Source organism: Triticum aestivum, chromosome 3D (assembly GCF_018294505.1).
Source record: "Triticum aestivum cultivar Chinese Spring chromosome 3D, IWGSC CS RefSeq v2.1, whole genome shotgun sequence".
Taxonomy (NCBI): Eukaryota; Viridiplantae; Streptophyta; class Magnoliopsida; order Poales; family Poaceae; genus Triticum; species Triticum aestivum.
In genome coordinates, this window is record NC_057802.1 from 272,926,873 (window position 1) to 272,944,699 (window position 17,827).

A 17,827-nucleotide genomic window follows, 5' to 3' on the forward strand; every position below is an offset into this window, starting at 1 on the left:
CCATCAACATCTTCACCAGCACCATCTCATCTCAAACCCTAGTTCATCTCTTGTATTCAATCTTGTTACCAGAACTATAGATTGGTGCTAGGGGGTGACTAGTAGTGTTGATTACATCTTATAGTTGATTACTATATTGTTTATTTGGTGGAACATTATATGTTCAGATCCATGATGCTATTTAATACTCTTCTAATCATGAGCATGTTTATCATTTGAGTAGTTACTTTTGTTCTTGAGGTCACGGGAGAAATCATGTTGCAAGTAATCATGTGAACTTGACATGTGTTCGATATTTTGATAGTATGTATGTTGTTATTCCCTTAGTGGTGTCATGTGAACGTCGACTACATGACATTTCACCATATTTGGGCCTAAGGGAATGCATTGTGGAGTAGCAATTAGATGGTGGGTTGCGAGAGTGACAGAAACTTAAACCCCAGTTTATGCGCTATTCCGTAAGGGACCGATTGGATCCAAAGTTTAATGCTATGGTTAGAATTTATTCTTAATACTTTTCTCGTAGTTGCGGATGCTTGCGGGAGCGTTAATCATAAGTAGGAGGTTTGTTCAAGTAAGAACAACACCTAAGCACCGGTCCACCCACATATCAAATTATCAAAGTAGCGAACACAAATCGAACCAACATGATGAAAGTGACTAGATGAAATTCCCGTGTACCCTCAAGAACGCTTTGCTTATCATAAGAGACCGTTTTGGCCTGTCCTTTGCCTCAAAAGGATTGGGCTACCTTGCTGCATACTTGTTACTATTATCGTTACTTGCTCGTTACAAATTATCTTGCTATCAAACTACTCGCTACTTACAATTTCAGCACTTGCAGACATTACCTTACTGAAAACTACTTGTCATTTCCTTCTGCTCCTCGTTGGGTTCGACACTCTTACTTATCGAAAAGAGCTACAATTGATCCCCTATACTTGTGGGTCATCAAGGCTATTTTCTGGCGCCGTTGCCGGGGAGTGAAGCGCCTTTGGTAAGTGGAATTTGGTAAGGAAACATTTATATAGTGTGCTGAAATTTATTGTCACTTGTTACTATGGAAAACAATCCTTTGAGGGGTTTGTTCGGGGTATCTTCACCTCGTCCGGAACCACAATTAGTTACCCCTCAACCTACTGCACCTACTGAAAATATTGAATATGAAATTCCTTCGGGTATGATAGAACAACTGCTAGCTAATCCTTATGCAGGAGATGGAACAGAACATCCTGATATGCACTTGATATATGTGGAACAAATTTGTGGATTGTTTAAGCTTGCAGGTTTACCCAGAGATGAGGTGATGAAAAAGGTTTTCCCTTTATCTTTGAAGGGAAAAGCATTGGCATGGTATAGGCTATGCGATGATATTGGATCATGGAATTGGAATCGTTTGAAATTGGAGTTCCACCAAAAAATTTATCCTATGCATCTAGTTCATCGTGATCGGAATTATATATATAATTTTGGCCTCGTGAAGGAGAAAGTATCGCTCTAGCTTGGGGGAGGCTTAAGTCAATGTTATATTCATGCCCCAATCATGAGCTCTCAAGAGAAATTATTATCCAGAATTTTTATGCTCGGCTTTCTCGTAATGATCAAACCATGCTTGATACTTCTTGTGCTGGTTCTTTTATGAAGAAGACTATTGAATTCCGGTGGGATCTTTTGGAAAGAATTAAACGCAACTCTGAAGATTGGGAACTCGATGAAGGTAAAGAGTCAGGTATTAAACTTAAGTATGATTGTGTTAAATCTTTTATGGATACCGATGCTTTTCAAAAGTTTAGCACTAAATATGGACTTGACTCTGAGATAGTAGCCTCCTTTTGTGAATCATTTGCTACTCATGTTGAACTCCCTAAAGAGAAGTGGTTTAAATATCACCCACCTATTAAATAAGAAATTAAAGAACCGGTACCAGTTAAAGAAGAAACTATACTTTATAATGTTGATCCAGTTGTTCCTTCTGCTTATATTGAGAAACCACCTTTCCCTGTTAGGATAAAGGAACATGCTAAAGTTTCAACTGTGGTTAACAAAAGTTATATTAGAACACCTAAACCTGATGAACAAATTAAAGTAGAACCTAGCATTGATATGGTTAAAGATCTCTTGGAAGAAGATATGGATGGGCATGTTATTTACTTCTGTGAAGAAGCTGCTAGAATTGCTAAACCTGATGAAAAGATAAACATAGACCTGTTGTTGGCATGCCTGTTATTTCAGTTAAAATAGGAGATCACTGTTATCATGGTTTATGTGACATGGTTTCTAGTGTGAGTGCTATTCCTTACACTTTATATCAAGAAATTATGAAAGACATAGCACCTGCAGAGTTAGAAGAAATAGATGTTACTATTAAACTTGTTGATAGAGACACTATATCACCATTGGGATTGTTAGAGATGTTGAAGTCTTGTGTGGGAAAATAAAATACCCTACTGATTTTCTTGTTCTTGGTTCCCCACAAGATGACTTTTGTCCCATTATCTTTGGTAGACCTTTCTTGAACACAGTTAATGCTAAGATAGATTGCAAGAAACAAACTGTGGGTGTTAGCTTTGGTGATGAGTCTCATGAGTTTATTTTTTCCAAGTTTAGTAGAAATCATCATGAAAAAGAATTGCCTAGTAAGGATGAATTAATTGGTCTTGCTTCTATTGCTGTGCCACCTACTGATCCTTTAGAACAATATTTGCTAGACCATGAAAATGATCTACATATGCATGAAAGAAATGAAATAGATAAAGTTTTCTTTGAACAACGTCCTCTGCTTAAACAAAATTTGCCTATTGAAACTCTTGGAAGTCCTCCTCCGCCTAAAGGTGATCCTGTGTTTGAATTAAAACAATTTCCAGACACTTTGAAATATGCTTATCTTGACGAAAAGAAGATATATCATGTTATTATTAGTGCTAACCTTGCAGAACATGAAGAAGAAAGATTATTGAAAGTTCTAAGGAAGCACCGAGCTGCTATTGGATATACTCTTTGATGATTTCAAGGGCATTAGTCCCACTCTATGTCAGCACAAAATTAATATGGAACCTGATGCTAAATCAGTTGTTGATCACCAACGTCGGTTAAATCCGAAGATGAAAGAAGTGGTAAGAACGGAAATATTAAACTTCTGGAAGCAGATATAATCTATCCCATAGCTGATAGTAGATGGGTAAGTCCTGTTCATTGTGTTCCTAAGAAAGGAGGTATTACCGTTGTTCCTAATGATAAGAATGAACTTATCCCACAAAGAATTGTTACATGCTATAGAATGGTAATTGATTTTAGAAAATTAAATAAAGCAACTAGAGAAGATCATTACCCTTTTCCTTTTATTGATCAAATGCTTGAAAGATTATCTAAGCACACACACTTTTGCTTCCTTGATGGATATTCTGGCTTTTCACAAATACCTGTTTCACAGCTTGATCAAGAAAAGACCACTTTACTTGTCCTTTTGGAACCTACGCTTATAGACGTATGCCTTTTGGTTTATGTAATGCACCTGCTACCTTTCAAAGATGCATGATGGCTATTTTCTCTGACTTTTGTGAAAAGATTGTTGAGGTTTTCATGGATAACTTCTCTGTTTATGGGAAGTCTTTTGATGATTGTTTAAGCAATCTTGAGCGAGTTTTGCAGAGATGTGAACAAACAAATCTTGTCTTGAATTGAGAGAAGTGCCACTTTATGGTTAATGAAGGCATTGTCTTGGGTCATAAAATCTCAGAAAGAGGTATTGAAGTGGACCAAGCTAAGGTTGATGCAATTGAGAAAATGCCATGTCCTAAGGACATCAAAGGTATTCATAGTTTCCTAGGTCATGCTGGTTTCTATAGGAGATTTATCAAAGACTTCTCTAAAATTTCTAGGCCTCTTACTAGTCTCTTGCAAAAGGATATCCCTTTTGTTTTTTATGATGATTGCCTTGAAGCCTTTGAAACACTCAAGAAAGCCTTAATTACTGCACCTATTGTTCAACCACCTGATTGGAACTTGCCTTTTGAAATTATGTGTGATTCTAGTGATTATGATGTTGGTGCTGTTCTAGGACAAAGAGTTGATAAGAAATTGAATGTTATTCATTATGCTAGTAAAACTCTAGACAGTGCTCAAAGAAATTATGCTACTACTGAAAAAGAATTCTTAGCAGATGTGTTTGCTTGTGATAAATTTAGACCTTATATTGTTGATTCCAAAGTAATTGTTCACACAGACCATGCTGCTATTAAATATCTTATGGAAAAGAAAGATGCTAAACCTAGACTTATTCGTTGGGTTCTCTTGTTACAAGAATTTGATTTACATATCATTGATAGAAAAGGAGCTGAGAACCCCGTAGCTGATAACTTGTCTAGGCTTGAAAATGTGCTTGATGACTCATTACCTATTGATGATAGTTTTCCTGATGAGCAGTTAGCTGCAATAAATGTTGCTAATAGTACTCCTTGGTATGCTGACTATGCTAATTACATTGTTGCTAAATATTTACCACCTAGCTTTACATACCAACAAAATAAAAAAATCTTCTATGATTTAAGACATTACTTTTGGGATGACCCACATCTTTATAAAGAAGGAGTAGATGGTATTATTAGACGTTGTGTACCTGAGCATGAACAGGGATAAATCCTACGGAAATGTCACTCCGAAGCTTATGGAGGGCATCATGCTGGAGATAGAACTGCTCACAAGGTATTGCAATCTGGATTTTATTGGCCTACTCTCTTCAAGGATGCCCGTAAGTATGTCTCATCTTGTGATGAATGTCAAAGAATAGGTAATATCGGTAAGCGTCAAGAAATGCCTATGAATTATTCACTTGCTGTTGAACCATTTGATGTTTGGGGATTTGATTACATGGGACCTTTTCCTTCCTCTAATGGGTATACACATATTTTGGTTGCTGTTGATTATGTTACTAAATGGATAGAAGCTATTCCAACTAGTAGTGCTGATCACAACACCTCTATTAAAATGCTTAAGGAAGTTATTTTCCCAAGGTTTGGAGTCCCTAGATATTTAATGACTGATGGTGGTTCACACTTTATTCATGGTGCTTTCCGTAAAATGCTTGCCAAGTATGATGTTAACCATAGAATTGCATCACCCTATCATCCTCAGTCTAGTGGTCAAGTTGAACTTAGCAATAGAGAAATAAAATTAATTTTGCAAAAGACTGTCAATAGGTCCAGGAAGAATTGGTCTAAGAAATTAGATGATGCACTTTGGGCTTATAGAACAGCATATAAAAATCCTATGGGTATGACTCCTTATAAAATGGTTTATGGAAAAGCTTGTCATTTGCCTCTTGAGTTAGAACATAAAGCTTTTTGGGCAGTTAAAGAACTCAACTATGATTTCAAACTTGCTGGAGAAAAGAGGTTATTTGATATTAGCTCACTAGATGAATGGAGAACCCAAGCTTATGAAAACGCAAAATTATTTAAAGAAAAAGTTAAAAAATGGCATGACAAAATAATTCAAAAGCGTGAGTTTAAAGTCGCAGAATAGGTTCTTTTGTACAGCTCTCGTTTTAGATTTTTTTGCAGGGAAGCTCCTCTCGAAATGGGAAGGCCCATATGTCATCGAGGAGGTTTACCGATCTGGTGCCATCAAAATAAATAATTTTGAAGGTACTAACCCGAAGGTTGTCAATGGACAACGAATAAAGCATTATATCTCACGTACGCCTATTAATGTTGAAAGTAATATTATCCAAACTTTGACACCGGAAGAGCACATAAAAGAGTCCTTCCGGAACACTCCAGAATCGTGAAAATAAGGAGGTACGTGATACGGTAAGTAAACAGACTCCAAAAAATTTGTAAAAATATTTTTTATCAGTTTTAGAATATTTTAGAATTTTGGAAATAAAGAAACTCCCAGGAAGTGTCCCCTAGTGGGCACAAGACACCAGGGCGCGCCAGGCAAGCCTGGCGCGCCCAGGTGGGTTGTGCCCACCTGGGACACCTTCCATACTCCGTTTTTCTTCCATGTACTTGTCCTCCAAGATAAAAAATCTATATATACTTCCCGAACCTGTTAACCACCGTATCACGGAGAAATCATCTATTCTCTTTTCTTGCTGTTTCCTGCACAGATCTGAAAATATGTCCTCCCAAGACTCTGAGGGTGAGAGCTATGTTGTTGATCTCATCGCAAACCCCAAGTCCTATGGGGATGAGGGGCAATATAGCTGGACCTCCGAGGAAGAAGATGATGAATCGATTCCTTCCCGGTTCAAGGATGAGAGCATGGAGGCGTTATGCAAGAGGATAATAAAACTCGAGATAGATAATTGCGAGTTGATGATGGAGAATTTTACCCTCAGTCAGAAGCTGAAGGAAGTAAAGGGCAAATCCCCTACCTTCTCACCACCACCATTACCATCTACTTCATCACCATCTTCTTCACCACCAAAGGAGAACTGAGTATCGGGTATGGGCACTCCCCTTGGCTTCCGCCAAGCTTGGGGGAGGTGCCCCGGTATCGTATCGTCCCACTATCTTTTTGCTTTTATTTATCTTAGTTCGATCTTTCGCTTTAGATGAAATAAAGTTTAGTTCGATCCTTTCCTCTTTGAGAGTTTGCTTAGTGATCTATCATTCTAATCGTGTGCAAGTTATATAATAAAGTTAGTTTGAGTTTTTGCTTTCTTTACTTTCATGTTTCAAATAAAGAAAATAAATAAGAAAGAAAGAAAATGAGAAAGGAAATAAATAAAAGAAAAGAAATAAACAAATAAGATTATATACTAATCCTATGGGAGGTGATATCACCACATAAGGAAAAGTATAAGTAAGAAAATTTTATTAGAGATTGACAAACATAGCATTAGTCAATGATGCAACTCAGGAAAGAATTAATAAGGGAAGAGAAGATTCACATATAAATATACCATCCTAGAAATCTTTTGTGATTGCGAACCCTCATCAAAATATTATATGCCAAAATTGTTGACGTTGGACAAGGAAGACAACTTAATGATTTATGTTTGTTTATATTCACATAGAAGTCATATTGTCATAGATCCTTCAACATGTGGTGCTTGCCCCTATCTTTGCTAGCCAAAAATTCCGCACTAAGTAGAGATACTACTTGTGCATCCAAAAACCCTTAAACCCAAATCTTTTTCAAGTGTCCACCATACCTACCTAGGGATTGAGCAAGATCCCTCAAGTAAGTTGTCATCGGTGCAAAAAGGCAATAAAAATTGCTTCTAAATATGTGAGATCATTTAGTGTAAGAGAAAATTGAGTGTTGTACGAACTTGGATGACAAAGAATAAAAGCGATAGACTGCATAATAAAGGTTGTCATCTTAAGGGGCAATACAACGTGACGTTCTCTTGCACTAAGGGATTGAGCATGCAAACAAATAAGCGCATGGAAACCTCTGCTTCCGTCGGCGAAGGGCCTATCTTTTACTTTTATGTATTTACTTTTATGCAAAGAGTCAAAGTTTTCCTTCTATTCCTTTTTATTTATTCTTTTGGCAAGCATCATGTGGTGAGGAAAGATCTAGGCACATATGTCTAGTTGAATATAGATAGCATGAGTTATTATTGTTGACATCACCCTTGAGGTGAGTATGTTGGGAGGCAAAACTATAGGGCCCTATCTTTCTGTGTTTGGTTGAAACATTTTGCTCATGGGTACGAGGTGATTGTCAGCAATAATAGAAGACTATATGATGGTTGAGTATGTGGACTTGCTTAAAAGGCTCTGACATGTGACTCTTCCTGAAAAGATGATGAATTGTAGTTGCAAAGTTGACTGAGAACATAGTTTGTTGGTTTCTAATAGAGTTTTTGCTTTATACTCCGATTGTGTGATGAACTGTTACTTATTCATAGGAAATATATGATGCAAGTTCTATGATTAAAGTCCTATGTTAAATTTTGTTGTTGTTATAATAATCAATATGATGCTTCTATGTCCGTATTTTGTTTTTATCGACACCTCTCTCTCAAAGCATGTGGACATGTTTTTCAATTTCGGTTTTTGCTTGAGGACAAGCGAGGTCTAAGCTTGGGGGAGTTGATACGTCCATTTTGCATCATGTTTTCTTACTGTTATTTATAATGTTTTCATCCATAATAATGCTTTTTGGAGTAATTCTAATGCCTTTTCTCTCATGATTTGCAAGGAACACACCAAGAGGGAGAATTTCGGTAGCTGGAAATCTCGACCTGGAAAAGCTACGTCAGGCCACCTATTCTGCAAAAATCCAAATAAGCTAAAACTTCACGGAGATTTTTTATGGATTATTTAAGAAATATTGGAGCTAATAAACACCAGAGGGGGGCCACCAGGTGGGCACAACCCACCTGGGCGCTAGGCCCCCCAGGCGCGCCCTAGTGGGTTGTGGCCTCCTTGGCCCACCTCCGCTGCCCATCTTTTGGTATATAAGTCATTTTGACCTAGAAAAAATAAGGAGAAGGCTTTCGGGACGGAGCGCAGCCGTCTCGAGGCGGAACTTGGGCAGGAGCACTTTTGCCCTCCGGCGGAGCGATTCTGTCGGGGGAACTTCCATCCTGGAGGGGAAATGATCATCATCAACATCACCACCAACTCTCCCATCTTGGGGAGGGCAATCTCCATCAACATCTTCACCAGCACCATCTCATCTCACACCCTAGTTCATCTCTTGTATTCAATCTTGTTACCGGAACTATAGATTGGTGCTAGGGGGTGACTAGTAGTGCTGATTACATCTTGTAGTTGATTACTATATTGTTTATTTGGTGGAAGATTATATGTTCAGATCCATGATGATATTTAATACTCCTCTGATCATGAGCATGTTTATCATTTGTGAGTAGTTACTTTTGTTCTTGAGGTCACGGGAGAAATCGTGTTGCAAGTAATCATGTGAACTTGACATGTGTTCGATATTTTGACAGTATGTATGTTGTTATTCCCTTAGTGGTGTCATGTGAACGTCGACTACATGACACTTCACCATATTTGGGCCTAAGGGAATGCATTGTGGAGTAGCAAATAGATGGTGGGTTGCGAGAGTGACAGAAACTTAAACCCCAGTTTATGCCCTATCTGTAAGGGACCGATTGGATCCTAGAGTTTAATGCTATGGTTAGAATTTATTCTTAATACTTTTCTCGTAGTTGCGGATGCTTGCGGGAGGGTTAATCATAAGTAGGAGGTTTGTTCAAGTAAGAACATCACCTAAGCACCGGTCCATCCACATATCAAATTATCAAAGTAGCGAACACAAATCGAACCAACATGATGAAAGTGACCAGATGAAATTCCCGTGTACCCTCAAGAACGCTTTGCTTATTATAAGAGACCATTTTGGCATGTCCTTTGCCTCAAAAGGATTGGGCTACCTTGCTGCATACTTGTTACTATTATCATTACTTGCTCATTACAAATTATCTTGCTATCAAACTACTCGCTACTTACAATTTCAACACTTGCAGACAATACCTTACTGAAAACTACTTGTCATTTCCTTCTGCTCCTCGTTGGGTTCGACACTCTTACTTATCGAAAAGAGCTACAATTGATCCCCTATACTTGTGGGTCATCATGGGGCCAATCAGAGTTGGCCAAACAGGCTGTGCTAGCTGCGGCGGACTAGTAGCACGCACGCACAGCCTAAACGGGCCGTGCGTGGGCCTGGAGGCTGGGCACACGAGCTGACACCGCATGACCCTTTTATTTATTTATTTTCTTTTTGTCTCAAAAAAATTATTTTATTTTTTATTTCTTCGTGCCGCCGTCGCCATCTAAAAAATTTAGGTCCCCTCGCCTTCAGCTGCCATCTTGGCACTGCGAGGTGGGGGAACCTCGGATCTTCAAGAGCTCTTTGTTCTCCGTCAACGTCCAGTGATCATCATCGATGTGTGAGAATAAGTTTCATCTTGTTCTTTGGCGGTGCCATGATGTTGGATAGTTTTTTGTCCTCACAAATCCAATTGTTCGGATCTGATGAGTTTATGTTGCTTGTCAAGCTTTTTTGTTGGTTTGTTTCTTTGTGAAGGTGAAATCTTTCATCAGCTTGATGGTGAAGATATAGTGATTCGACGACCTAAACTTCTAGGGGATCATCACCATCCCCAATACGTTCACCGATCAAGGCTTCCCATCTTTCTTGATGGGCGACTCAAGGTGCTTTCAAAAACCATTATTGGTAATGCTCGTGCGGGTGAAAGAGTGACAATATCGTTGCTCCAATATAATTGAAGACTCTTTATCGAAATCATTGAAGTATTTCTTTGAGAGATTGATACCGCAAAGAAGGTGTTTACAAGATATTTCACTGTAATTCTTAGTCATAAGAGTTACTTTGTATTTTCTTATATCTTAGGTTCAGATGAGCATACCTGTAATTGTTATCTATACCTACCTGCTAATAAAAGATATCACCTCAAAGTTGCAAACAGTTACCCACCACTGCCACCTCTTAGGAAAAAAACATGGGGCGTTCTCTACATGATCTCGCCTCGCTTATCTGAACAAAAACTCTATTCATGCACGGCCAAAAGAATCGAGTTTGAAAGCATCACGGCTTTGATCCGCAAGTATATAAATTCAAAGGTCTGACTATGTCACATCTAGATGTGAGATAATATCTCACGTCTAAGTTGTGACGTCAGCAGATCGTTTTATTATTTGTTTGTGCCCAAATGCTTAATAACGCAGCTCCGCTATTTAGACAAAGTGACCGCACCCACGGTCCACTACTCGTTCCTGATTAATGTTGTGCGCGACGACAATGATTAGCGTTCACATGCAGGGACATGCGTCTGACACACGACATGGAAAGCAACAATTAATGTTTTCACACTAGGCAACGGCTGTAGGTACATGCAATCCATTTTTTGCATTAAATGTCATTTCACAAAATTAAAAAAGCTACTCCCTCCATCCCATAATATAAGAGCATTTTTGACACTAGTGTAGTGTCAAAAACGCTCTTATATTATGGGACGGAGGGAGTATTAAACTTTTGAACGGATCCTCGAAATTACAATCCGTTTTCACAGTTAGGTTTGTTACAACGAGATCTTCAAAACTAGATCCCATATAGATATGTTTCAATGATTATTTTTTAAGAGCAACTTTGATGCTAGATGAGGCAACTTGAGTGTTAAATACAAGCAACTTGTCTTGCACCATGTGTACTAGTGAATTTACCTAGCAAGTACTTCGTAGATAATTTAGAAACTTTGGTAGACAACTTTTTATCGTATATAGGCAACTGAGCATCATCGGTGGGAAATTTGGCATTACATGGAGTCAAATTTCAACACTAATGGAGGCAACTCGCATTATGAAGACGCGTACAACATATATTACACATGCACAATCACATTACCGTCTATCCATGATTTGGAAAACTAGTTCAAATATTTCTCCTAAGTTGTCGACCATACTTATGAAGTTTTCCATAGCACAACATGTGGACTAAATTATGAAGAAATAAGGTAGGCAACTTCATTCAGTTAAGAGAAACTAATTAGCAATGATAGGCAACTAATTAGCAACAATGAACAACTTTGAAACATAGGTAGGTAACATCGCATCACTTTTCATAAGCAACTTTCTTTCCATGAGAGGCAGCTTTAGTGCTACAAATAGGCAACTTTGCCGCATTTTGTGCCCCAGTTAATTTTGTCTAATATTCTCTGACTTCTAAGTTGCCTACATCCCCAATTGCCTAAAATACTATGGAAGTTGTCCATCAAGTGGTTTAAGTTGCCTACAATGTCGAAAAGTATTTGTGGGATCTAAGTTGTCTATCAAGATTCCAAATTACAAAACTATCCGAGGATGGGTGGTATGAGATCTTTGTTCTTTCCTTTTTTGTTGGGTTCTTCGTGATGAGCTCTTCAAAACTACATCCCATATGGATATGTTTTGATTTTTTTTTCAAAAGCAACTTTGATGCTGGATGAGGCAACTTTAGTGCTAAACATGAGCAACTTTGATGCTAGATGAATTGCACCATATGTATAAGTGAATTCGCCTAGTAGCCTCCTAGTTAGTTGTGTGAAGTAGTGTAATAGGTGATTACCATGGTTGCTAAGTTGCATACATCACAAACTAAGTTGTAGATAGTTTAGTTGCCTACCATGTTGTGAAAGTTGCTTACACATAGTGCAAAGTTTTCTAACATGGCTTCTAAGTTGTTTACCTCAGAAACCAATTTGCCTTTATCGCTACGAAGTTACCTACGAGTGATTCTCAATTGCCTACCATACTATGGAAGTTGTCCATAAAGGGACCTTAGTTGCCTACAATGTTGAAATGTTTTTGTGGGATCTAAGTTGTCTATCATGATTTCAAATTTTAAAACTATGTTTGGATGGATGTTATGAGATCCTTGTGCTTTTCTTTTCGGGGAGAGTCTGCCCACCAACGTTATTGAGCACGGGTGTTGGCTAGCCACGTCATGACGAGCTCTTCAAAACCACTAGTGCAGAAAAGCCTAGCTATGGCGTGTCAAAAATAACCTTGCTTGCGTAGAAGCTCGACGCCACCAATATGGTGCTATTGTTAATAAATAGTGGTGGCACTGGAGGCTACACCAGCAGTATTATGCGTGTTGCTGGCGTGCGATGTTTGCAACGCCACCACTATATTCACTCACCTAGCGGCGCACAATGTAATTTGCACGCCGCGAACGTTTCGTGCACCAAAAAAAGGTTTTTCAACACCATGTAACATTTAGTATTTCACATTAAAACTAAGTACATACTATATAACATTACATAGTAGAACAGTACCAGATAATATATAATTAGGAGTTGATATTTAAGTGGCTGCTAGCTAGATCTCACAAATATATCCAGTTAATAGAAATATTACAAGCTAAAACAGTACTAATACATAACGTTAATACATAAGCAGTTCATTCATGTACTGCCCCGCCACACACATAGTTCCAAATGAGGTCGATGACCACCATCATCCTCAAGCCATGGTGCCGGATGTTCCTGATGGTGACTAAGATGGCTTGTCCAACATGGAGATTCTTTCCAGCAAGGAAGTTGTTCCATCTCGCGGTGCTAAACACAGTGCGACCGTCCGTGTCTAGTGCGTAAGAACAGTTCGTGATGGAACCCCTTGCGGTAAGGCGTAGTCCAGCAATGCATGCTTCATTCGGCTCGATGCCACAACTCTCACTTAGCCTCTTAGGTAATTTCTGGGAAAAAATAAATATGGTAAATGAGCATGTCACATTACTACACACTAGCTAAGAGCATATTCATCATGTTCTACACTAAGCATATCACGTTACTACACACTAAGCATATCCTCAAAATCTACACTAAGCATATATAGGTCTAGAGGGGGGTGATTAGACTACTTGACCAAATAAAAATCTAACATTTTCCCAATTTTAGTTGTGGGCAGATTTTGGCAACTAGCACAAGTCAAGTAATCAACCTACACATGCAATTCTAAGAGTGTAGCAGCGGAAAGTAAACATTGCATATGAAGGTCAAGGGAAGGGTTTGGAGAGTGCAAACGCAATGCGGACACAGAGATTTTTGGCGTGGTTTTGATAGGTGGCGCTATCGTACATCCACATTGATGGAGACCTCAACCCATGAAGGGTAACGGTTGTGCGAGTCCACGGAGGGCTCCACCCATGAAGGGTCCACAAAGAAGCAACCTTGTCTATCCCACCATGGCCATCGCCCACGAAGGACTTGCCTCACTCAGGTAGATCTTCACGAAGTAGGCGATCTCATTGCCCTTACAAACTTCTTGGTTCAACTCCACAATCTTGTCGGAGGCTCCCAAGCGACACCTAACCAATCTAGGAGACACTACTCTCCAAAAGGTAATAGATGATGTGTTGATGATGAACTCCTTGCTCTTGTGCTTCAAATGATAGTCTCCCCAATACTCAACTCTCTCACACACAGATTTGGATATGGTGGAAAGATGATTTGAGTGGAAAGCAACTTGGGGAAGGCTAGAAATCAAGATTCTTGTTGTAGGATCGGTATATCTTGATCTCGACACATGAGTAGGTGGTTCTTTCTCAGAAAATGTATGCTGGAAGTGTAGGCACGTTCTGATTGCTCTCTCACATATGGAGAAGGGGGTGGAGGGGTATTTATAGCCTCCACATAAAATCCAACTGTTACACACATTTGACCCAACTCGGTCAGACCGAATATAAGAACTCGGTGAGACCGATTTAGTTCAAAATGTGAATGTTAGGAATCTCGGTGGGACTGACTGGAACAACTCGGTGGGACTGATGTGCTAGGGCTTAGGGCAAACATCAACTCGGTGGCACCGATTGCATCATCTCGGTGAGACCGAAGTGAAGCAATAAGGTAACAGAGAAAATGTCAAGCCAACTCAGTGAGACCGATCACTATTTCGGTGAGACCGAAATAATTGCAACAGGCAATAGAGACTTGGCAAGGCCATCTCGGTGAGACCGAGATCCGAATCGGTGTGACCTAATTGTTAGGGTTTCTGGCAGTGGCTATGTCATATGAATTCGGTGGCTCCAGATAGAAAGAATCGGTGGGGCCGAGCTGGAGTGGGTTTTGACATATTTGGAATGAGAAAGTGGTTGAGAGCTTTGGAGCAATATCACTAAGCATTTTGAGCAAGTAGACCATTAAGCAACACCTCATCCCCTTTTGATAGTATTGGCTTTCCTATGGACTCAATGTGAGCTTGGATCACTAAAAAATGAAATGAAGAGTCTTGAGCTTTTGCCAATATGTGTCCTTAGCATTTTGAGGGGTCCACATCTCTAGTCCATGCCATGCCATTCATTGAACTTTCTAAAATATTGAACTTGAATGGATATTAGTTCAATGAGCTATATGTTGTTATGAATTACCAAAACCACCCGGGGATTAGTTGCACTTTGAGTCTCCCCCTTTTTGGTAATTGAGGACAACATATAGATCAAAGGTTCGACAAATGATAATATGAATGAAATACATTGTCGCTTTGAGAAGTATGTGATAAGCAGGAGCTCCCCCTAAATTTGTGCATTATTTAGAATTTGCATTTGAATGCAAATGCACAGGATCATGGGTCACTCTTCCATGTCGCATACATCCTGGTGGAGTGCACAAAATGATAAGAGTTAAGTAACATGCACTCATCACCAAGTGATTGATCATACACAAACATTCATAGATATAATCATGCAAGCACACATTAAGCATAGTATGATCAAAGACATGATCACATAAAGTATCTCACGAGCATAACAAAAATGTAGCACGAGTAGCAACAAACCAAACAAACCAAAGTAGCAAGGCAAATAAGACCAACAAAAGCAAAAGACACTCTCTCTCGAAGCCTATGATCTATACACTTTCTCCCCCTTTGGCAAGAAGTTACCAAAAAGTTCGAAAATGTATAGTGCTATGCGGCACTCTAGGCACGATCTTCGGGAGCTCCTGAAGTGGTCTTCTGGCTTGTAGCTCCGGTGTGCGTACATGGCGTTGAGATGAATGCGTCTGCAAATGCTTCTGCTGAAGTCTGTGGAGCTGGAGGAGTGGATACTGGAGGAACAACTAGGGCTGTAGTGGTAGGAGCAGAGTGAGGAGGCCTCAAATCTGCAACTGGCTCAGTAGCTGACCTTTATGCCCTTGGCATTGACTGGAATCTGTTTGTTGTGGGTCTGTCATCATTATCCTCGACATCATCTCGAAGCTTCTCCACAATGGTTTGAATCTCTATGACCTTCACTTCAAGGTCATACATCTTGGACTCAATGATCCTCTCGAGACTCTCCTGATTCTGAGATAAGGTGGCCAGGCTCTTCTCAATCCTCATCGTAGCCTCAAGCAGATAACTGAGTTGATCTTGCTTGGTCTTGAGATTCACAATCAAAGCATCTGGAGCACTTGTTGCCTTTAGTGCTTTTGCAGCCTTTGCTTTCCCAATCTTCTCCTCGGCCTCAGCACATGTAGGATGTGAAGCATCCATGATAACTTTGTTGTCCTCAAAATCAGGCCTCAGGGGTAGATGCTCTTTGTCAATTAGATATGTCCCAATTCTAACCTTGGAGTTGATCAACATCTGAATGTGTGGGGCATATCCACATGATCTCTTCTGGTCGGCTGTTGTCCTCTTCACTGTCTCAATGATCAAGCTCGTGACTTTAAACTTCTGGGGGATGTCAAACAAATGAAGCAAGTTCATGGAGTGACCATGTATCATCCTGTGATCTCCAGACTTGGGTAACAGAGTATGCCTCAAGATAGTGTTCATTGTGGTCAACCCGGCAAGCAGATAATATATTGATCCTAGCTTGTGTGTCTCCAGAGCTGCATCAGGTATAGGCTTGTACATGTTGGGCATTGAGTTGTGATCCTTCTTGGGTTTGCCATACACATCAAGATCATCTTCACTTTCCTTTGGAGCATTTATAAGCTTGGCCCACTCAGAGATTGATGACTGGTACCTGGTGCCCTCAGTCATCCACACAATCTTTCCATCTGGATAGAAGTGGGCAGTGGAGTAGAACTGCATGATCATCTCATCGTTCCATTTTGTCAGCTTCTGTCCAAAAAATTTGTCAACTCCATTTAGTCTGATGCTCTCATGCACATGGGGAAAATAGTCTTCATTGTCATCAATGTATTCCCAGTCAACCCATTTCATATCACAGACTATGGGCTTCTTGTCCAATAAGACAATCTCATAGAAGTCCTGCTGTTGTCTGGTGTGAAAACGATAGTCAACAACAGTCCTTCTCCTTGTGGCATGGATCATTCTATCTCCATAGTCCCAGACCATGATCCTTCCTCAACTTCATGTTTTCTGCCACTGGATGATCATCATTATGATCTGGGATCTTGGGCTTCAATTTCTTGAGCACTAGTGCCTCATCATATTCTTGAACCTCAGGCACTGTGGCCTTGTTATTCTCTACAGCTGAGATGTTCCTAGTTGATCTCTTTGGAACAGAAGGCTTGGGTGCTTGAGCTGGAGCTGTGGGCTTGGGGGCAGACTTGGGCTTGGAAGGAGCAGCACCAGTCTTGATGGCATCAGCCATCAACTTCTGTGTCTTGGCAGGAGGTTCAGCAGGCTCTTCTTCCTCCTCATCTTCTTCCTCATCCCTCATCATGGATGGTCTTCCAATCACTCTGGCCATAGTTTTCTTGACCCTTTACTTCCTTTTCTTCTTTCCACCAGCAACTTCTTCTTCCTCTCTGGGCTCAAGTGTGATTTCCATAGTCTCTTGAGTTGAAGCTCTGGCTTTGGACATTGGAGTCCTCTTGGCATGTGCCTTTTTGTGAAGTCCTGGCTTGGTGGCAGCAGCAGCACCAACATATTCCTTCTTCATAACTTTCTTCTTGAAGGTTACTTCCTCCTCAATCACAAAGTCCTTATCCTCACTGTCAGAATGTCAAGCCAACTCGGTGAGACCAATCACTATTTCGGTGAGACCGAAATAATTGCAACAGGCAACAGAGACTTGGCAAGGCTGTCGGTGTGGAACGACACCTATGGGATCACAAGAATCCCTACTACGGTTGCCGGGGCGCAGGGTTGCGAGAAGAGCAGGATTAGTAGCCAGCACAAGGATCGTTTACCCAGGTTCGGGCCGCGAGGATGCGTAAAACCCTAGTCCTGCTTTGGTGGGTGTATTTCAGAGAGTTCTCGAGCTCTCGGACTAGCTATGGCGGGGTGCGTGGTTCCAAAGAGCCGAATCCTTCTCCAGTATGCCATGGGCCTCCTTTTATAGTCGAAAGGGGCTGCCACACTGGCATACAGGAGGTGGAAAGGCGTACAGTATTGCGAGCTTATCGCTCGTATTACAGGACAAGACGCATTTAATGCGCCGCTGA

The 17,827-nt window shown here is 40.2% G+C and overlaps 1 pseudogene; it reads right to left on the minus strand.

Annotated features, from left to right (window-relative positions):
• The window catches only part of LOC123078384 (uncharacterized), a 90,666-nt pseudogene extending 73,455 nt beyond the window's left edge, over nt 1–17,211 (minus strand).
• Between the last annotated feature and the right edge of the window lie 616 nt (nt 17,212–17,827).